The 15,416-nt window shown below is 40.5% G+C and overlaps 1 protein-coding gene across 1 annotated transcript in view; it reads right to left on the reverse strand.

The window, feature by feature from the left end:
• Nucleotides 1-15,124, reverse strand: part of pld1a (phospholipase D1a) — a 49,163-nt gene extending 34,039 nt beyond the window's left edge. The window contains exon 1 of the mRNA XM_012875728.3: nucleotides 14,946-15,124. The gene's annotated coding sequence lies outside the window, so the exon portion shown is untranslated. The remainder of the gene's footprint in view (nucleotides 1-14,945) is intronic.
• Nucleotides 15,125-15,416: the final 292 nt, after the last annotated feature.

Here is a 15,416-nt window from a genome sequence, read left to right on the forward strand (position 1 = left end):
AACCTTTTCAAAGTCCTCCTACTACTTGTGGTCCAAAACTTTACTCTCCAGTCCCATGGGCATTAAAATGAAAGGGTGTGTAACATCCTAGCACACTGTAATCCACATTTTCTTCCATCAGGAAAAAAAAAGCTGACACAAAGGGAACACCCATTCATGTGCAATACTCTCTGAGCTCAATGATTAGTCACCCAAGTCTTCCCATACTCACATGGTCCATTATAAAAACCTCCCTAAGAGTGTGTAGAAAGAATAGAAATAGAACCGGTCTCAGGAGGAGAGTAGCACAAGGGAAAAGAAAGAGAGGGGAGAGCTGATTCAGCAGAAGAACCAAATCCTTTTATAAAGGCTACCTAAGGTGTGACCACATTTCCACAGTTGAGGCATTTTTAGTGTAGGAGAGACAGTCCTCCAATCTTGAGAGGGTTGTTTTTCTTACTGATATACCCCTGAATTAAAAAACAAACGGGAACCTTACACTTTTTTTGAACAGTTTGGCCTTATGGTTCTTTGCTTTGTTTTCTATCCTTGTTTTAGATGCAGTAATGTTCCCCAGCCAGTTTTTCTTTTCCTTAAATTCTCTCTCTCTCTCTCTCTCTCTCTCTCTCTCTCTCTCTCTCGACAAAGAAATGGTCCATCTGGTTCTTCAACTGTAGGAGTGGTTGTATATGGGTCTTTTTCGTCAATGTAAAAAAGGATGACAGAATGACTATTGGTAAGAAATGAGAAAAGATAGCTTTTATAGGTCTGTTAGATGGCAGTTTAATTATCCTGAAATACAGTTAATTGTTCAATTGTAATTCCTAACAAGGCAATTCCAACGAGGGATTTTCTTCCTCCGCCACAAATGTTTTAGAACGTTTGTGATAAACACATGACACGCACACACTACTCCAACAGTTAAAGGGCTAAGCAGTAAACGTTCCCACACCAGCAAACAAGATCCAGCATGCTCACACAGTCATACAAGTCACCATAACTCACTGGCAGGTTGCAGTCACCTTTTCAAATGGAAATTTTTGTATCAAATCAGTTCCCTTTAACAAAGGAATATTGCCTTTTTTAAACCCCTTAAGGGTCCGGAGGCTCAATGAGGGGGCATAAGTACATGAGTTGACTTTCAGAGTGTCACCATTTAAAAAACAAATAATAATGTGCCAAAGTGGCAGTAATGTAATAATTCTGTTATATTCTTTTCACATCCGACCATATCCACTGTGTATCGTTTCATGTGATACAAGTCCCACAGCTCTGGTCTATTGGCTCTGATGCTGATTCTGACGCTAACACTGTGTAACCAATGAAATTCCTGTCATACTAAAATGCTGCATCTGAAACCAACCTCGAAGTCAGTTTCTATAAACACAAGAGTAAGCATTGTTTTTTTTGTTTTTTTTTACTGTGCCCTCAGAGTGTAACCGTGCATGTAGCGTTACCAGGTGATTTTCAGAGTGTTGTGCAAAACAAATTATGGCATATGGGCTCTCATATTGTTTGCTCAACTCAGCGGAGAAAGACATAGAAGGAGAGAAATTTATTCTTGACCATTAAGTGGAAACTGTTATGGACAGCTCTAGTTTATTTACATGTTGTTTAGCTGGGAAACACCATTTTAAAATAGGAAAATAACCAAGTCTGAGTGCATGGTAGGGAAGTCTTGCATTTACCTGTGCAAATGCGTGCACATGTGGGATGGAGAGGTGCTTTGCTTACCTGTGGAAAGTGGTACAATTTCAGTAGCATTAGAGGCCAAATATAATTCAAAGTTAGAGCCAGAAACCAAAAAATGACTAAAGTACAAGAAAATGAAAATATATTTGGCCTTTCTCCTGTTTTTAAAAGCAGATAAACAATTTAAAGCACACTTTTGGGACATAAAAACATCAAACTGAGTCACGTCCTCAATAGTAGATATGCACTTTCATATATACACGATGACTTAAGAGTCTTGAAGCCTGGCATTGTGTCCTGCTGTAAACAAAGAATAGACTGTTTTTCTAAGCAAAAAGCACCTTTCTATAAGGAGTGGAGAATGGTAAAAGTGAGTGAGCACTTTTAATATACAAAAAATGTGGGTGATCTGTTGAAGTTACCAGGTAAAGAGCAAAAGAGTGTCCACAAGGGTTATTTTCCCTTATAGAGTTTAGGATAACAGTTATGATAGCTACATAAAAGTAGTGCAGCTAAACCCTGATGAGTAAAACATGGACGGATCTTGTGTAGAAAAGTAAAACTTGCACATAACTGCAAGGCTTTCTAACATAAAGGAGGCTAATCTTGGTGACACAGCTGAATGAAGAAACACCCTGGCACAAGCCAATGTACATCAATGCTGTTAGAGCCAGAGAAGTAACATTGTTTTCCCAAATCCACCCATCCATCCATCCATCCATCCATCCATCCATCCATCCATCCATCCATCCATCCGATTTTCCTTCCAGGGTTGCAGTCATTGGGTGAGATGCGAGGTATATGTCGGAAAGGTAACCAGGTCTACCTAAACACTGCCAAAATAGTCTTTCATTGTACATCTTTTTTCCACAAGTGGCCACTCATCACATTAGTAATAGATTAAGCTAACCACAGAGAGCATTCAAATCCAGTTTGTTAGGTCTCCAAGCTACTGCCTCTAAAACATTTCTTCATTCCTTCTCCTGACTGGAAAAATTCCTTTTTAAAACCTCACTATATGAACTTTAATTGGATCAGTAGTCTTGGCGATCACTACACTGTCTGGTGTGGCCTTTGAGTTATCCCATGTTAGCCCATGTTCTGCCATCCAAATATAAAGTCATCACTCAGCTGCAACTTTGCTGTTGTGTTTCTGGGTGCCTTGTGCTATTTTTTTTACCCTTTCAAAAAAAAAAATTTTTTTTCTTTACATTTTTATTAGTGTCTAACCAAACACAGTTGAAAGTCAAATGTTGTAAAGGAAAAGTCGTAAAGATTATGCTATATGCTCTTTAAATTCACCTAAAGATGAGTTTCAATCCAGTGCAAACCAGTAATTGAAAACATAAAGTTGACTCTGCAACTCCACATTTCAAAAATAACTAAAATTGAAGTGAAGAAACAAAGCTCAAATTGCACGTCCTCGTGGGAAAGGCAATTTCTCAGAGGAAACGTTGCGTATGTAATCCCACATTCCAGAGCAGTTTAACAGCAGTCATCTCCCAACACTGAGCATATCCGTGACCTCCAGCAGGCTTAACCACTCAGAGGTCTTCAAAAAGACCTGGAATGCAAAATATTTTTTTCAGTGTATGTTGGCCTCAACAAAATAAACAGATGAAAGTGCATGTATTCACATGACCATACAAACAGCAACTGAAGCTATCTCTGTCTTCAATATGCAACCTGAGAAGGGAATTATCTCTGTCTTCCATTCTGATGGAACTCCTACTTCCTGCTTCCTGTCCTGTTGTCATGGTGATAATTTGAACAGCTACAGAGCAAGCTGCTTATATATAAATATCAACACAAGCAGTTTGGAACATCTGCCTCTGTTCTTGTGTGTTAGCCTCCTCAAAATGTCATTTAGTGGGAGAGCAACTGCGGGGCGTCAAAAGAGCGTGGTAGAAGAAAACATGCAAGAAAAAAAGAAAAAAAGGGCTCTTGTTAATTTGTTTTACACAACTAACAGGGAAATTCTGCCTTTTATCATAAGCGTTAAGATCACTTGAAGAAAAAAAAATTAGAAAAAAGAATTGGAAAAATTATCCAAGGAATCAGACACATTGATTGTCATCTAACTCAATGGCAAGAGCTGGATGTTACAGTAGGATGTTTTATTATTATTTTTTAGAAAATACTGACTAATTAATATGAAAACCAGTGCTACTTGTAAACATGGGCTACTGCTAATAATTAAATCCCTGCCCAAAGAAGCAGTTTGCTGCAATAAGATACGACTTTGGTACAAAACTGCTCCTCAGCTGTGAGAAATTTCCAGACAAGAAGGAATCTGGTACTGTATGCATAGGTTACTCACTATTCTCATAAGTAACATGGATTTTAGTGGCAGTTCATCTCCACCTTGGTAGATTCAACCTGGGCGCATGATACGTTCCACAGAGACTTTGCTCCATATGAATAGCGCCACACAGTCACTGCAGCTTTGCACATCCATGATGCAAATTTTCCTTTCCGATCTGGTGACTGTGGAGAAAATGGAGTACAGTGAACTCACTGTCATGTTCCAAGAAACCATGATTTGAGCATTATGACACGGTGGATTATCCCGATGGAAGTAGCCTTTTTGAAATTGGTAATCTGTGGCAGCACTAGTGGTGGGCTGCAATGTTCAAAGAATGCTCGGTTTGAACTGAGAGGCCTGAAGTGTGCCCAGAAGATATCCACACTATAATACCACCAACAGCAGACTGAAGCACCGATACCAGGCCAGAGGGGTTCAAGCATTCAAACTGTTCACAAAAAGTATCGTTCTAAATGTTGCACTTCAAATTTAGACTTATTTTATGCAAACCGTTATATCCAGTTTTGCATAAACCAACTGTGTGTAATGTACGAGAACAGGACTCAGATTTCAACTGACACAGGTCAGTGGCGTTTTCAATGTTTTTTATTTACAAGCGGGAAGTGGACTCGCCCTCTCCACGCGCAGTAGCTCGCGTTTAGTGTGATTAACCCCTGAAGTCGGGGTAGCTGAGTCTGGAGAGCCGGCAGAAAACCAAGCGGACTGATCCGGGAGCGGAGGTCCCTTTGCGGGCGAACTGGCAGGGCATCCGATAGGGGCTTTTCCAGGGACGTAATCCAGGGGAGTCCGGGTCCAAAACACAGAAGGGCGATTATCCGGCGGCGGTACAGAAGGGGAGGTCCGACAGGGAAAGTCCAGGTCCAGTCCAGGTTCGTTCACAGGTAGGCTCAGAAGAATCACAGGGGTCAGGACACAGGTAGGCAGGGAAGTAAACGCTGGAAAGCTCATTCGATTAGCTTGAGTCAATCTGGCACTGGCATCTGATCTGCACAGGGATTATAAGGAGGTGAAAACACATGGAACCAATGAGGACTAATTGCAGACACGATGGAGATGAGCAGGTGTACTGATAGGAGGACAGATCAGTACCAGTGCCGGGATCATCACACTGTGTCCTCAGTTTCCTGCTTTGTTGACTAAATTGGCGTCTCTGTGGTCCTTTCCCAGAGTAGCCCTTACTTTTTTAATTTGGTTTTCCCCGATTTAAAGGATGGCTCCGGTGTATCTTTCATAGCCCACCCTATCCCATGATTCATTGCGGGTTCAAGAGAATTGTTCAAACGGAAACAGTAATCGCAGAGAGGACTGAAATACTGTGAATGAAGTTGGATATGTATCAGACTTTTTGTGACAAAAAATAACTTTTAAAAAGTGTTTTGGTGAAAAGTTAGTTAAGCTATGTAAACCCAAAATATCTGCTCTCTGTGTTGACATATTGCTTAATTTAAAATAATGCTCAGACATGTCATTAATGAATTTTATTTAGTGGTATATTTCAATATCCACTGTACTCTCACCAGTCATTTTCACTCTGTACACTTCAGACTAACAACACAAGTCTGACTCCTGTCATCAACAGAAATACTCGGATAATTCTGCAGTTGTCAGGTGTACCAGAGATGAACAAGAAGCTGAGTACAGAGAGCTGGTGGACTGCTTTGTGGCATGGTGTAGAAACATTCATCCCACCTTAAATGTGAACAAAACAAAGGGAGATGATTGTAGATTTCAGGACAAACAGGATTAGATCAAACCCAATATCCATCATGGGAGAAGAAGTGGAGGTGTTTGAGGAATACAAATACCTCAGTGTTCATCTAGACAACAGACTGGACTGGAGACTCAACAGTGAAGCTTATGAGAATGACTGTGGAACCTCTGGAGACAATGATGCAAAGAAGGATTTTGCATGTTGTGCAATCACGCCTATGAAGAACAAAAATCAAACTAAGGTTTAAAGCTACTGAAATGTGAGATTTTTACAGGTCCTCAGGGAAAGCCACTGTATAAAAATCCCTGGCCACGGACAAACACTCTCTTTCGCCCGCTGCCCTAGCAGCATTGGGGAGAACACTCTCATATCCCTCTGCGGAGTGGAGGATCTGACTGGATTTAGGAGAACCGCCACATATGCAGGCTGGATCGAAGCTAACTGTAGCAGGAAAGCTGAGTATGCCGCAGCCTCCAGAGAACGAACACAGCCACACCAGGAAAGACCGTGCAGAGAGACCACTCTGCGACCCCCCCTTCACAGGCCAAGTGTGTTTTTACGGTTTTATACATTGATGGGATATTAATGTTTGTGTTTCCGGTCTGCTCATTATTACAAAATATTAGTCTTTTTTAAATTAGTGGCAAATGTCCGCTAGCACAGCACTATTAGCTTCCCGGATAACGTTAGTGCTACCACCGGGTCAACGCAACTACGGTTTGTTTTAAACATAATGCTTGTTTTTGTTTCACTCTGCCATCGCTCGATAATGCTAGGAGCGTTATTACGGTATTAAAAGGGAACATTAATGTCGATTTAATGGTGTTTATAACTATAACTTTAGGATTACTCCCATGAGACGACCGATCGCCACAGCGCTCCCTAGCTTCCCGGAGGAATAATTGCATTAATAAAATCAAGGATCCTAAAGATATTGATTTTACTGAGCAAATCATTCTTTAAAATGTTATTTCCTCAAATAATGTTTTGTTTAACTCAGGATTTGCATTGTGAATGGGTTGAAATACATACCAAATGTTCTAAATAAGTTAAGCTAATTTGATCTCATTGCATGTTCTTTAAGAGGAACTTTAGTTCTCTAACTTGGAACAACTATCTTATTTTGTCCTCTTTGTTTCTTTTGTGTACACATAGTTCCTTAGCTCCTTTTTATCTTAATTTTGCTTAGTAGTTATTGTTAAGCTTCACTAGCCTAGTAGAGAGGATTCGTTGATTGAAATATAGTGTTAATTCTCATAAACAGCATTAGTCATGTTCTCTGGATGTTCATTTTATTTCTGGTAATAAATTCTTGAACTTGAAGAGAAGTTCTCAGTCATTTATTCTATATGTGTGCAGAGTTTGCTGTTAAAAGAACGCCAGTGCTCGAATCATTCCTTTCAACTATTGTCCTAATAGCAGCTGTTTGGGCTGATATTCACCGGACAATACCTAACAGACCGAGAGTTATTTATTAAACATTAAATAACTTAAAACAGTGCATGATAGCACGACATGCATAAAATCAAGAAAACTATGGACAATCCTGGACATCCTCTTTATGACACTGTCTTTGGAAAACAGAGCCTATTCAGTCAAAGGCTTCTTCAGATTGCTTGTAAAACGGACCGCTACAGGAGATCTGTACTGCCCACAGCCATCAGCATCTATAATAACTCCTTGACAAAATGAGTTACATCAACACTTAATTTCCCTGTGGGATAAATAAAGTATTTTTTAATTTGAACTGAATTGAGCATAAAATTACTTTGAACATTTGCTTTATTAATGAATGAGAATGAACTGAGATGATAAAACCACAACATTTTAAACAAAAGATTGTGAGCTATTATGAATATGTAAAGAAGATATAAAAACTGTGTACAGTTATTTACAGTGGAGACAACAAGATTAACTTTCAGGCTTCATTCGTTTGGCTTCAAAACTGCTTCACGCTGTTTTGGTTTCTAGGCAACAGGAGTTACAGTGAGCTAAGGGCGGGGACAGCCAGTAAGGGCTAGACTGTCCCATTTCACAAGCCGATCTCTTCAGATCTTTTTCATGGCCGACAAAGGACCAAGCCCCTGTAGACCGGGTCCTTTGAAGGATGCAGAACCTGAATTGAGACACACCCTTCCTGTTCTGGACCAAAGGATGTTAGCATATTAACCCACAAGTATGCCCTGTGGATTGCCCGGATTTAATGCCAGTCTCATGGAGCCGGTCAGGAACAAAAGACAAACAAACAGAAATAAAATCACATATTGTCACATTAAAAACACAAACGTGAATATATTTGTTGGAATTTTATATGAAAGACCAACACAAAGTGGTATACAAGGGAGAAATAAAAAGAAAATGATACATGATTTATTTTTTATATACAAATATACAATAATAAAAGAAAATAATAATAATAATATACAAAAAGGGCATTGTGCAAAAGAATTTAGCCCCCCTGAGTCAATACTTTGTGTAACCACCTACTGTTGCAATTACAGCTGCAAGTCTTTTAGGGTATGTCTCTACCAGCTTTGCACATCACGAGACTGAAATGTTTGCCCTTTCTTCTTTGCAAAACAGCTCAAGCTCAGTCAGAGTAGACGGAGAGTGTTTGTGAACAGCAGCTTCCAGATCTTGCCACATCTTGATTTGGTTTAGGTCTGGACTTTGACTGAGCCATTCTAACACATGAATATGTTTTGTTTTAAACCATCCTATTGTAGCCCTGGCTTTATGTTTCAGGTCATTATTCTGCTGGAAGGTAAACCTCCCCCACAGTCTCAAGTTTTTTTGCAGACTCCAACAGGTTTTCTTAAGAGATTCCCCTGTATTTGGCTCCATCCATCTTCCCATCAACTCTGACCGTCTTCCCTGTCTCTGCTGAAGAAAAGCACCCCCAGAGCATGAGGCTGCCGCTGCCGCCACCATATTTGACAGAGGGGATTGTGTGTTCATATTGATGTGCAGTGTTAGTCCACCGCCGCACATAGCATTTTGCATTTGGGCCAGAAAGTTCAATTTTGGTCTCGTCCGACAAAACCACCTTCTTCCGCATTTCTGCCATGTCCCCAAAATAGCTTCTGGCAGACTGCAAACGGCACTTCTTATGGTTTTCTTTTAACAAAGGCTTTCTTCTTACCACTCTTCCATAAAAATTACATTTGTGCATGACTAATAGTTGTCCTGTGGACAGATTGCCACACCTGAGCTGTGGATCTCTGAAGTCCGTACTCACTGCTAACCTCTTGGCTGCATAGCTGATCAGTGCTCTCCTTTTTCGGCCTGTAAGTTTAGGAGGACAGCCATGTCTTGGTAGGTTTACAGTTGTGCCATACTGTGCCATACTTTCCATTTCCGGATGATGGATTGAACAGTGCTCCATGAGATGTTGAAAGCATGTGAAATCTTTTTATAGCCTAAGCCTGCTTTAAACTTCTCCACAACATTATCCCTGACCTGTCTGGTGTGTACCTTGGTCTCCATGATGCTATTTGCTCCCCCATTATCATCTAAACCAACCTCTGAGGCCGTCATTGGCCTTCATTAGGCAATTTCTGAGATCAATTGGTTGGACTCAGAAAAAAAAGGGGGCTGAATACTTTTGCACACCACACTTAAGTTTTTTTATTTGTAAAAAAAAAAAAAAATGTTTTAAATCATATGTACTTTCCTTCTACTTCACAATTGTATACTACTTAGTGTTGGTCTTTCACATAAGATTCCAATAAAATATATTAATTTTATGGTTGTAATGTGACAAACGTAGAACAGGGGTACTTTCTTACTTTTGCAAACCACTGTATAAAGAATGAAAATTAAAAGCCAAACAGTGGTGGTTTGTAGAAATTTCCTGCAGGCCAGCTCCATGCAATACTTGTCTTAAGGGTCTGCTACCCAGCCTTTGTCTCCAAGCACACCACTCTTTCACTGGTCTTTGGATCAGCTGCACCAGTCGCCTCATTCTAAAGCAGTTGTACATGCAGCTTTTCCTCCACAAGCTATTAGCCCACTTGTACTTCCAGTTGGAGTCAGAGACGTTACTACAGAGCCAGTCTAAAGCAAAAGCACAGTATTGCCTTACTTGGTGTTTATGCTGATTGTGCAGTTGCTGTAAATAATCCATTATAATATATAAAGACGGGAAAATTAGCAGGGAAAATAGTTGTTTGGTTGTTTCCTGTACTGTATGTCAGCTTTTTGCTGACACTTGGCTGAAGACTCCACTGTCCAGGCTTCGTCTTCGATCACATCGCTTATTCCCTCTTTAGCAATAGGTCATGCAACTTCTCCTCCACATCAAACTATCTGTTATCATCCATACATCACTGAAGGTTATTCTGTTCTGTTTTCCACTGAAAAATGAAATAAACTCCTGTATTGTAATGGTCATATGTGTGGTCATAAAACAACATTCTTGCAAAGCTAAAAGGCCAATGTGGACGTGCAATTCTCTGTGTCACTTTAAATAATTATTAGTCGCAATGAATAATAGATAACAGCTGTAAAAGTTAACTATTTGTCTCTCGCTCGCATAACATTTGTCTATGATCATCTGACATTAATGTTTTACAACCAGTCATGTCAATAACAGGTGAAGGGAGCATCAAGCAAAAATAATGGGGACATACTGTTTAGTCTTTGCATATTTATGATATCTAATTTGGTTCTATTGATCTTCCCAAGGTTTGCCGTAACGTTGCACACTTCCTCTTTGTGGTTTTACAACGCGAGGAGATTAGAAGCCTAATTCATGAGCGTGTGTTTTTGAAACATAACTTCCAATACCTCTGTTTCGGTTGCAGAATCTGGGCCCATTAGAGACAGAAGGAAAGGCAGAAAAGGTCACACTGCCCATGTCAATCTGAAACTAGTACAACAAATATCTGCATTTCATATTAGTTCTGTTCCTGTTAAATATTAAGTTGTGCCATGGAGTTGCGTGTTTGGCAGGCAAAGGTTTGGCTCACTGATAATTTTCCTTATCAGTGTGGGAAGAATTTGGCCCAGATGTAAAATGTTCTGGCTTGTCTTTTATGAAACTCCTGTTTTTCACAAGTTAGAATATTTAAAATATAACCCAACTGATTTTTTATATTTTAGACAGACTAAAACCCTTTAGGTTTTTGCTGATCACTGGCAAAATAATTGCTTATTAGACATATGGAAACAAAGCTGTACTTTTTTGTGTGTCTGAGCAGGGAAAGCCTTTCTCTTTTGTCCACTTTATGTATTTAGCTATAAGGAAATTTTTCTGGGTATTTTGTTGGACTCATAGCAAGAGTCCCACTGTAACTCTAATCTGGATGCTTTAGACTAGTTTAGATTTATGGTTGGTCTACACTCTCTAGAGTTACGCAGATTCACCTTTGATACCACTGATCCAAGTTTCATTATTAATATTTGATACCACTTGCTATTTCTTCCTCGTGCTTACATCACTCAGAAATGATGAAATTTTACAAATTTCTTTTATGAACAAAAGAGAAATGTACTGATATAAGCGGCTGAAGTGTTCTGGGAGTAGAGCTGCTGCTTGTCTGCATTGGATGGAATGATGTCTTCAGATGAATTGCTATGTGCTTGTTTGCATTTTTTACTGTCAAACACTGTAACAACATGATCACACAAAGAAAAGCTCTGGCTTTGTGTTGGATTTTCAAGACTGGGGTGAAGGTCAGAGGGTAAAAAAAAAAAAAAAGAACCTGTGACTTTTCTATATCAAATTAAACTTTTTTTCCCCACAGGATGAAAGGAAATTTCAACTTCTGGGTGAAATTGGAAAACTTAATAAGCTATAGCCTTCAAACCAACCATGTAGTGTTTTTCTTTGTTTTTTGAACATAGAACAAATAGTTTATAAATCAAAAATCCTGGCTGCAGAGGTGGTGCAGGGGAAGAGCATGTGACCTCAGTCCTGGAGGCGGCTATTCTGGGTTTGAGGATGCACCTTTGCTGCTTGTCTTACCCCTCTCTCTCAACCCCATTTCCTGTCGGCTTACTGATAAATGAAGGCCACTAGTGCTAACAACAAAATAAAACAAAAATATTTGTTGAAGCACTGTTAAAATGAATGCCAGTATGTTGGTACTTGTAAAGGTTAGCATCAACTGTGGGCAGGAGTGCAGTTTCACAGTAAGCATGTAAAACACGTTCCCTAGTCACAGAAGCAAACAGGATGTGTTGAAGGTGAAACAAACAGATTTTGTATTTGAAGCCCCCCCCCCAGCTACTGGCCACTGACTAAGGTGGTGATCATTCCAACTTATTAGCATTACTGTGTTGTTCTTTTAAATAAAAAGAATTATGATCATGTTACACATTTTTGTTTGAGGTTTTCTATTTTTTTTTTACAGAAGGTTATCATGAAAATGCCATATGGGCCCATCCTTAGCTGGCAGCACCAGAACTTTCTCGGAGTATCTCCATTTATTGTATGAATCATTAATTTAACTATTTGCTATGCCCTAAAAAATGCTTGACAGTGGTTAGAAAGGGAGGATTGGAATAAAACTAAACTACAAGGGACAGCTGGAATGAGACATAGCAAGCTGAGGGAGGGCGAGCAACACAATACTTCATCACAGTCTTACGCAGCAAACTGTTCTGTATACATTAATATACATTTATTTTTTAAGGTTTTTACATCCTTATTGCCTTTTTAAAAAGTTCCTAAATAAACTTTTTTAAAGGTATCCCATCATTATTACTCATCCCACGTCTTCGTTCCTAAAACATGTTTTTTTTTGTTTTTTTTTACTTCTCTACAGGTGTCTGCGGATTTACAAAAATGTTCCTAATTGTTTTAAACCAAGCATATGCCTCGCTATGCCAGGCCTGCTTGCAACACGCGCAAAACATCGACAAGAACACTTGGGGCTGGATGACAAAAACATCAGCACCAACATCCGCAGAGGTGCTGTCACAGATTGCGCTCCGAGAGAGAAGAGAAATAGGTGGAACGTTTAAGCCGTTGGTGGACGGGTGGTTACGGGCTTGACATTTAGAAAGTGACGAAGCAAAATATGCTGAGGGATTTCCACCATTTGTGAGGCTCCACACATCTGAGCATCGTCGTTTTACGCAAAAACCATCCGCTGGCATTCTTTCAGGCATGTGCACACACATAGATACGATACAGTAAAGATAAACGTGGCTGGGCATTTATAGATGGTTTGGTGCCAAGCTCCTCATGGCGCAGATGGTACAAAGCGAGAGAAGATAGATGGATGAAGGGAGAGAGAGAGCGAGAGAGAGAGAGAAGAAATAAGAGAGGTCTGTGACACCTCTTTTTCTCTGCCCACACTAAAGCTGCCTATTATCTAATCCTTCACACCATGGATCGGGGGATAGGGATGGTCAGAGAAAGCAAGACATACAGTAGTTGCCAGAAAAACACAGAGAGAGAGAGAGACAGAGAGAAAGCACTCATCACCATCGGCAGAGCGGCATTCTGCTGGTGGCAACACAAGGCATCATTGTACTGTAACGGCGCGAGGGAGCTGCTCCCTTTGGTCTGTTTCTGCCAAACCTGACTCGGCCATAGCAGGACAGCCGCATTTGACGCTGGAAAACAGAGTGTAACGTGGGTCCGGACCGCCCTGAACTGACTCATGATTACAGTGGGACAGAAGATCCAGAGGACAGCTGTGCTCTGGACGGAAAGGACTGGTTTGCTCACGTTTTGAAGCAAGGCAGACACATTTACCAAAAGCAATTTGGAAGCTGATCTTTTTATAATGGCATCTCTGCAGTAAAACTTTCTACATTACAAACTGTTGGTATGTGCACATGTTGAACTTTCCCCATGTATAAAACACCCTTAAGCTGGCAAAAAATTGTGAAGCAGAAAGCGTCGCAATTTGTTTATTGCATTCAGAGACTAGAATTTTAACACATGCTTCTTTACAAAAACAAACACAATACAAACAGTCCAGCTCATTCAGGTTGGAAGGAAAGCCACACATTTTCAACAGGATTTAGGTCTGGACTTTGACTGGGCCATTCTATTTTGGGCCTTCTGTATGTTTTTGGCTTTTGTTCTGCTGCTAGAAGGTAAACCCTTGCCGCAGTCTCAAGCCTCTACCAGAGTGTCCTCCAGGGTTGCTTTATATTTGGCTCCATCAGTCTTCCCATCAACGATCTGACCAGCTCATGAAGAAAAGCTCACCCACAGCACGATGTTGCCACAACTGTATTTAAGCGCGATGAGGCCTATTGTTTAAGTTTTTCTTCAACCTTTTTTTTTGTTGGTCCATCACTTAAAATCTCAACAACAGACGTTAAAGTTTGTCAGAATGAAGCCCGAGGAATATGAATATTATTGCAAGGCAGCTTTACAAAAAAACGCATGGATGTGGTACTCACTGCTCACATATCGCATCTGGAATAAATTTGCTGCACTAAATCCTGCCAACATAGCTGAATTATTTCATTTCAATCTCTTCCAACCACTTCAAAGAGTATAAACACATCGAATATTTGGAGTTTATACTACCAAAAAAAAAATAATGATAGAAAATTTAAGAAAACAGGTACAGTAATTCAAAAATAGTTCATTTAATGGATGATTTGCAGGAATGGGTTACTTCTAAACACACATTCACACTCCTAAAGCCTCAGGCAGGGGCAAGTGCTATGAAGTGTATTGTTTCAGCACGCTGGCACAACAACAGAAAAGTACAAAGGTCACACGTCTTCCCCTGCCAGAGGTCAGTCTCATGTTTTGCAAAGACAACGAGAACAAGTGGAGGAGAGAGTGGAGGAGGGTTAGGTACGTATCTGCATGAAAGTGAAAGATATCTCCTGTCCTGCTGTAAGATTCCAGCTGTGGAAAGAAACTTTCCCAACTACCCAGGAGTGCAGAAACCCACATACACACCTGTCTGGGCTGTTTTTGACAGGTTATACACTGCTTGCTGCAGTACTTCATGGCGAAAGGAGCCCAAAAACTCTTCTCCACACCCAACTGGCAGCATTTCTATTCCTCTGTGGCTCCTTTTTTTTTTTTTTCATGGAATCAACTTATGTCCTATGCATCAACACAGCAACAACTGATCCAGCTCATGAACTCAACAAGTGCATTCAAGAGTTGTAACACTCATGGCTTGTAATCCAGCTCAAAATAGACACCCAAGAAGAGTCACAGATTCGATCTATATATCTCAAAGCCCCACGGATACAAATAGAACAGAGCAGACACAGAGAGACAAAAGGGGAGAAGGGGACATTACCAACCTGCTTCTTCTGTGGACACACAGCCCACATGTTGGTCTGTGTGATCCAGCCAGCTAGATCCTCTGAATGGACGGCAAAACTAAATCTCACTCCAACACGCCGCCCGCCTGCCTGAGTCGACCGTGAGCTGTACAGCAGCAGCAGACAAATTCTCTGTTCTCTCTTTTCTGCAACTCAGTAAGTGTGGCTGGGGGAAAAAAAACTAACAGTGAACTCTCCAACTCCTCAGGAAGGGAGGGTTCTCTGAAACTCTGAACCAATCGCATGGAGTCAGCCTCCCCTTGCCAGCTTCTGTGATTGGGTAGAAGATACCACTGGCCCTGTGGTATGAGGTAGGAGGAGCCCTCAGTTGGGAAACACAGACACTGGTCCTGCCTATTTTCCCACCATTTGTTGGCCATTTAGCATATGTGTATTTACCTGTATCCTTTTGCATCATATTCCCATACATGAATACGGAGCCTTTAGAGA

Source organism: Fundulus heteroclitus, unplaced genomic scaffold (assembly GCF_011125445.2).
Source record: "Fundulus heteroclitus isolate FHET01 unplaced genomic scaffold, MU-UCD_Fhet_4.1 scaffold_100, whole genome shotgun sequence".
In the NCBI taxonomy this organism is placed as follows: domain Eukaryota; kingdom Metazoa; phylum Chordata; class Actinopteri; order Cyprinodontiformes; family Fundulidae; genus Fundulus; species Fundulus heteroclitus.